A 7,541-nucleotide genomic window follows, 5' to 3' on the forward strand; every position below is an offset into this window, starting at 1 on the left:
AAAAGGGTGTCACTTTGTGAGGGATATGAACTGTCACTATGAATCTTCTTTGTTGATAAATCGAGAAGATTCACAGTGACGGTCTATATCCTTCAGAAAGGGTGCAATGATGATCGAAGCTTACCGATTATGGACGGCACGGCTATTTAAGTCGGTTGTGTTGCTCATAGCTTGGCAAGGTGGGATTAAAGCCCCAAACTCGCCGGCCCAACACGGATGTTACTTCTACACTGGAAATATTAAGTATGAATATTTTATTTGGTGTTTAACAACCCGCCGGCCCAACCCGGACTAAACATTCAAAATGATCGACGTGCATCTGTTTGCATGTAGTTTGTGTTTTGAAAATAATGTTTGTGGTTGCAAAGGGTAAAATTTGAGGCCTGCTCGGTCACTGTCCGCAGGCGTGTCCGCGGACGTATAGGCACCTGAATTTGCATACCATGGTCGTAGATGAATAGTCTTCTTAGGCCCCTTTTGATTTGCATGATTTGTAAAAAATACTGGAATAGCAAAAATGCAGAAATTAAGTGGCATGTCATCCTCAACGCTACAGAATTAGTTTTTTTTAGTGAAATTGTTTCCATGTGATTTTCATTAAGAAAACCATGGTAGTCTTCAAAATTAGTTCGGACGTTTGATTGTGCGCGTGAAACCTCCTAAGAGAGCATTAGCACAGTTGGCCCATGAAATATAAACTACGGTGATGGTTCAAACAAATAGTAGATCTGACGTCCAAGATCACCTACATCTAGCAAACGGAAAGCCAGAAACGCCCAGGCCGTGAGATAACTGAGATTAGACTAAGTTTTATTGTTCCATCTATGTGACTAGTCAAATTTTCAACCTAGAAACATGTGCATTCCTATGCACCCGTGGGGAGGGAATACCAAAAGAGAGCAAAAGGACCAGTTTTCATGAACCCCCTACGCTCTATGTGGGTTCGTGTCTGTTGATTCAAACATTTGGATGAACTTATTTACGTGTCATATTGGTACAATGAAACAATATTGTTTGTTACGGGATGTTGTTCTTTTCTTTCTTACCTTTTTACCGCATTAACAAATTAATTAACCAAGTCAGACTTGTATTGGATACTTGAATTTTGAATACTCATATAAAAGGGGCGCTGCTACGTGTCATCTGGGTCGCGAACCGTCAAATCTGCGCCATCGAGTGGCCAATCGTCGCCCTCCACCATTGCAACAGACATAATGTTGCGAAAATCTTTGCAGCTGAGGTCATGTTGCAGAAAACCTTTACAATAGAGGTTGTGTTGTAAAAACTTTTGCAACAAAGACCATATTGCAGAAAAAACCCTCGCCTTAAGCATTGCAACATTGGTTATGCTTTAGACACATCATCGATCTTGCAGTCGTTCAAATCCGAATTAGGAGAGAGTCAACGGAGCGAGCGCCATGGGAGCTCGGCCAGGAGCTCATGTGTGGAGAGAGAGGGGTCTAAGCAGACAGGAGGAGGGAATGAGAAAGGGGTTGGGGCGGCGTCCTCCGATAATCGTCGGTAGGGCGAAGGCCGTGCTCGCGATGGTGCATGCATGTCTCTGACGCTGGGAGGGAAAGAGTGAAGTGTGGTTATGAGCTAGGTTTAGAAGAGATGGGATCCTAGAAAAGGACGTGAATAATCAACCTCATCGACGGCTGCATCATCAATTTGGTGAAGTGATTTAAACCATTTTCGCATATAATAAGATTTCTCATCCAACTTTAATCCAATATACTCAACATTTTGCAAAACTAAGCCAAAAGCCTAAAAAACTCGTTTTGGGGTGTTGGACTTAACTTATTTTCACCCCACCTCCTTCACAATGGAAATGAGCTGGGAGTAGGGCGGCTTCCGACGGCAGCTACTTGAATATCTACTTGCCACTGAAGTTGATGGTAATTACAAGAAAACTGCCACCATGCCTACTCACTGTAACCTAGCCTCCCTGCCCGTCCAAAAAAAGGCAAATGCTCGCCCTAGCATCGCGAGAGAACAGGGCAGCATTGCTAGGGATTCCGCCTCTGCCACTCGAACCGCTGTCTTCGGTCACCGCCAGGCCTCCGTTGCCCCCCACCTATTCCTTCCCCGACACGCAGCCACCAACCCATGTCGCTCGCCCATAGAGTTCCCTCCCCTCCCCAACAACTAACGGTGTTGGTGTCCCGCGACGCTCCACCAATGAACAGAAGCATACGACGAATCCTGCCGACCAACCAGTACCACACCATGGAGGTCCTCCTTGCATCCGATCCATGCGTGGATACGACGCCGACCAATGAAATCGACGAGCCCCTCCTACAACCCTAATCTCTTTGGTCACTTTGGTCCTCTTTGTTGACACCAGATTCGATCGTGGGCATGACTTGCAATGATTTGAAAAAAATGATTGTGGAACGAGATAGAAATTGTTATGAAATTATTGGAATATGATTACGGGGTTCTGAAAATTGTGGTGAAACAATAGAAATTAATGCAATGTGCGTTTTTAAAGGGGTATTGCAAAAAATTTACTGAGTATAACACAAATTAAGCTGAAGGTACATGAACTGAAAAGAACTGGCTGGTTATTCTCGTGAGGTTATTTTCATAGGAGCTAATATGGGGCTTGTTTTCATAGGAGATTATGCATAAGCCACAGCTCAAGAGAACTAGCCTTTAGAGCATATTCAACCCCCCCTCCCCCCCCTCTCATCTGGGAGATTGCTGACCTTCAGTTTCTTAGTTCACATGATTGTCTAATTTGAACACCTACTATAGTTAGCTATGGATATCCTCCAAGTTCAGTCGAAAATTCTTTCATTGTATAATAACCCTAAAATATATGTTTTCTTCTCGTACCATATATGCACCATCGTCTCGCATATCAATGGCTTACTGGTCATGGTTAATGTGGCACACAGATGCAATGTTGTTAATAGACACAACAAAGAAACATGTGAACCTAAAAACTTAATAACAGTGTGACAAAGCCTATATCATCTCGTTAACCGTGGCAAGTAATTAACAAAAAGTGACATGATTGTAAAATGGAAATGTGGGAGCGATATTGAAATTTGGGAGTATTACCATTTCGCTTGTAAACTGATTTGCCAGTTGCTGAGAGGTTCATGCAAAATCGATGCCGAGCAAAATCAACTAACAGATACCTAGGGTGTGGTCTTGGTTTCCTTCGAAAGCAAATACCTAGGCTTACCTACTCCTGAGGGGAGGATGAAGGAGGATTAATTTCCCTATTTTGGATAGATTTGGTAAGAGATGCAGCGATTGGTCTGACAAATTTATGTCTTTTGCAGCAAAAGAAGTTCACGTCAAATCAGTCGTGCATGCACTTCCAACCTTCACAATGAGTGTCTTTTTACTCTCCAAAGGCTTTTGCGACAAATACGAGAAATTGATTAGGGACTTCTGGTGGGGAGACACGTAGGGTCAGAGAAAGGTTCACTGGATGTCTTGGGATCGTATGACAAAACCAAAAAGTGTTGGAAATATGCACCAGAGGCAATAATAAAATGGTTATTATTGTATTTCCTTGTTCAGGATAATTGTCTATTGTTCATGCTATAATTGTATTAACTGGAAACCGTAATACATGTGTGAATACATAGACCACAACATGTCCCTAGTGAGCCTCTAGTTGACTAGCTCGTTGATCAATAGATGGTTATGGTTTCCTGACCATGGACATTAGATGTCATTAATAACGGGATCACATCATTAGGAGAATGATGTGATGGACAAGACCCAATCCTAAGCATAGCACAAGATCGTGTAGTTCGTTTGCTAAAGCTTTTCTAATGTCAAGTATCATTTCCTTAGACCATGAGATTGTGCAACTCCCGGATACCGTAGGAATGCTTTGGGTGTGCCAAACGTCACAACGTAACTGGGTGGCTATAAAGGTGCACTACGGGTATCTCCGAAAGTGTCTGTTGGGTTGGCACGAATCGAGACTGGGATTTGTCACTCCGTATGACGGAGAGGTATCTCTGGTCCCACTCTGTAATGCATCATCATAATGAGCTCAATGTGACTAAGTAGTTAATCACGGGATCATGCATTATGGAACGAGTAAAGTGACTTGCCGGTAACGAGATTGAACGAGGTATTGGGATGCCGACGATCGAATCTCGTGCAAGTAACATACCGATTGACAAAGGGAATTGCATACGTGATTGCTTGAATCCTTAACATCGTGGTTCATCCGATGAGATCATCATGGAACATGTGGGAGCCAACATGGGTATCCAGATCCCGCTGTTGGTTATTGACCGGAGAACGTCTCGGTCATGTCTGCATGGTTCCCGAACCCGTAGGGTCTACACACTTAAGGTTCGGTGACGCTAGAGTTGTTATGGGAAATAGTATGTGGTTACCGAAGGTAGTTCGGAGTCCCGGATGTGATCTCGGACGTCACGAGGAGTTCCGGAATGGTCCGGCGGTGAAGATCGATATATTGGACGAAGGGTATTGGAGTCCGGAATTGTTCCGGGGGTACCAGGTGATGACCAGCGTGTCCGAAAGGGGTTTCGGAGGCCCCGGCAAGCGTTGGGGGGCCTTATGGGCCAAGGGGAGGGGGCACATCAGCCCACTAAGGGGCTGAGCGCCCCTCCCATCCCATCGCACGTAACCAGGAGAGGTGGGGGCGCCACTCCTAGGGCAGCCGCCCCTCCCGGCTTGGGGGGCAAGTTTCCTAGGGGGTGGGGGCGTCCAAACCCATCTAGGGTTTCCCCTGTGGCCGCCGCCCCTCCTCTAGGGAACCCTAGGGTGCCTCCCCCTCCTCCCTTCCCCATATATATAGTGAGGGAAAGAGAGGGCAGCCGCACCCTTCCCCTGGCGCAGCCCTCTCCCTCCTCCAACACCTCCTCCTCCTCCGTAGTGCTTGGCGAAGCCCTGCCGGAGAACCACGAGCTCCATCACCACCATGCCGTCGTGCTGTCGGAGTTTTCCCTCAACTTCTCCTCTACCCTTGCTGGATCAATAAGGAGGAGACGTCCCCGAGCTGTACGTGTGTTGAACGCGGAGGCACTGTTCTTCGGTGTTTAGATCGGATTCGGCCGCGATCTGAATTGCTTCGTGTACGACTCCACCGACCGCGTTCTTGCAACGCTTCCGCTTAGCGATCTTCAAGGGTATGAGGATGCACTCCCTCTCTCTCTCTCTCTCTCTCTCTCTCTCTCTCGTTGCTAGTCTCTCCATAGATTGATCTTGGTGATGCGTAGAAAATTTTGAATTTTTGCTACGTTCCCCAACAAAAAGAGCTGGGGGTATTGGTTTCAGAGACATGCATTTATTCACCAAGCACTTCTGACCAAGCAAGGGTGGAGGCTCCTGCAAAATCCAGATAGTCTGTGTGCGGGAGTCCTAAAATCTAAATACTACCCAAATGGGAATCTGTTGGATACAGTGTTTGCACATGATGCCTCGCCGGTGTGGAGAGCTATTGAGTTTGGCTTGGAACTATTGAAGAAGGGGCTCATCTGGAGGGTGGGTGACGGAAAAAGCATACAGATCCAAAGGGATCAATGGATCCCGAGAAAGGAAGGACTCATGACAGCCGCCTTTGTGAGGCGTTCCCGAATCAGATGGGTCAACCAACTTATGGAGCCTGATAGGAAAGCATGGAATGAAACACTCAGCAGACAAATTTTCCACCCTTTCCATGCTGACGAGATCTGCAAACTCAGCATTGCATCCTCTGAGGTGGGTGATTGCATTGCCCGGTATCATGAGAAAAACGGTGTGTTCTCGGTAAAGAGCGCCTACAAGCTGGCCGCGGCCATGCAGGATCAGTCGGCTCGGAATCCTTTGAGCTCTACCAGGGACCCGTATGACAAAAGCATTTGGGATCTTATTTGGAAGGCAAAAGTCCCTGGGAAGGTTCGTATCTTTGCATGGAGAATTGCGACTAATACTCTGGCTACCAAGAAAAATAAATGGAAGAGAACCTTGGAAGTGGATGCCACATGTAGCATTCGTGGCAACGGAGAGGAGGACGAATACCATGTTGTTATAACCTGTACCAAGAGCCGGGCCTTGAGGGCAGAAATGAGAAAGATCTGGGTGTTACCGGCTGAGCATAAGCTAAGAAACATAGGAACAGACTGGCTACAAGTTGTTCTCGATGCGAAAAATGAGGAGGTGCGCGCCAAGTTACTGTTACTCCTATGGCGATGCTGGCACCATAAGGAAGACTGCATGCGCCATGATGGTAAAGAATCTATCTGGGGTTCTGTGATGTTCTTGAAGAAGTACGAGGAGGTCCTGAGGTCTGCTGTCGGGACCAATGACAGCCAGGGCGCTCTCCTGAGACTAGCCACAATGGGAGTAACTTCAACAGTAACATCGAGTCCAACTCAGCAAATTTGCTTATGTGGCACTGAGTTAATGAGGAGAGAGGTAGTTACAGTAACTTAGCTAGTTACTGTAACATCACATGTCCCAATGCAATATGAGTATATAACCTAATAAATGAAGCTTTGTATGTTACCACACTTATGTTACTACACAGTATGAAGGTAGTAACATAGTCTAGGGATATGTGTATGTTACTAGTGTATGTTACTATGCACTGTGGCTAGTCTGAAGGCGGGAGCGGAGGGGGGAACTCGAATCGCTGGCCCAACTCCTAGAGCAGATAAGTGGTCGACGCCCAACCGGGGAACGGCCAAAATAAATACTGATGCTGCTTTCAATGCTGCCACCGGGGAGAGCGCAGCCGGCGCGATAGCGAGGGACTACAGAGGACTGGTCTTTCTTTTTGTCTGCAAAAAGCTGCCGGTGTGTAGCAGTGTTGGAGAGGCTGAGGCCAGAGCTGCCCTGGTTGGGCTCATGTCGATGAGCAAATACTATAATGGGGAGGCAGTACTGGAGATGGATAACCAAAACGTCATTGATGAGTTAAACTCAAAACTCCCACCACGGTCGGACCGCTATGGACTCATCATGGACATCAAATTTGCGATGAAGAACTTTGCCGCTTGCAGAGTCCAGTATGTGAATTGGAAGGGTAACGAGCTAGCGCACGGTTTGGTAGCTCTATCCAGGAGTACAGGTGACCAACTGGTGATTGCAGATGTTCCACAGAGTCTTCGATCCCTGATGTTGGCAGAAACTTGTGCTCCTCCTGAGTAGTTTGTACTACTCTGATCTCAAAAAAAAAAAAAATCAACTAACAGATACAATGTGTTGGCGTTGAAATGTCCTGAAGATGCAGCTAGTTAAGTCATAACTTCACAACCATAATTAGTTCCTTAATTAACGATGGAATGTTCTGCCAAAGATAAGGCTATCTTGCTTTCTTGTATATAATACATGTCTGGATGAGATGTACTAGCTACCTCTACTTGCTAGTTGACTTGGCCAATTTCAAATTCCAACTACTAGTAGCTCGCAACGCCAAATCTCACAATTCTGGAATAAACAACGCATATATAAATGTGCCTTTTATCTAAAATATAACAGCTATAAAAAATACACCTTGTTTGACCAGCACGTAACGGCAGCCATCGATCACCGACAACTCATCGATGGATCGATCC

This window comes from Triticum aestivum, chromosome 2B (genome assembly GCF_018294505.1).
Source record: "Triticum aestivum cultivar Chinese Spring chromosome 2B, IWGSC CS RefSeq v2.1, whole genome shotgun sequence".
In the NCBI taxonomy this organism is placed as follows: Eukaryota; Viridiplantae; Streptophyta; class Magnoliopsida; order Poales; family Poaceae; genus Triticum; species Triticum aestivum.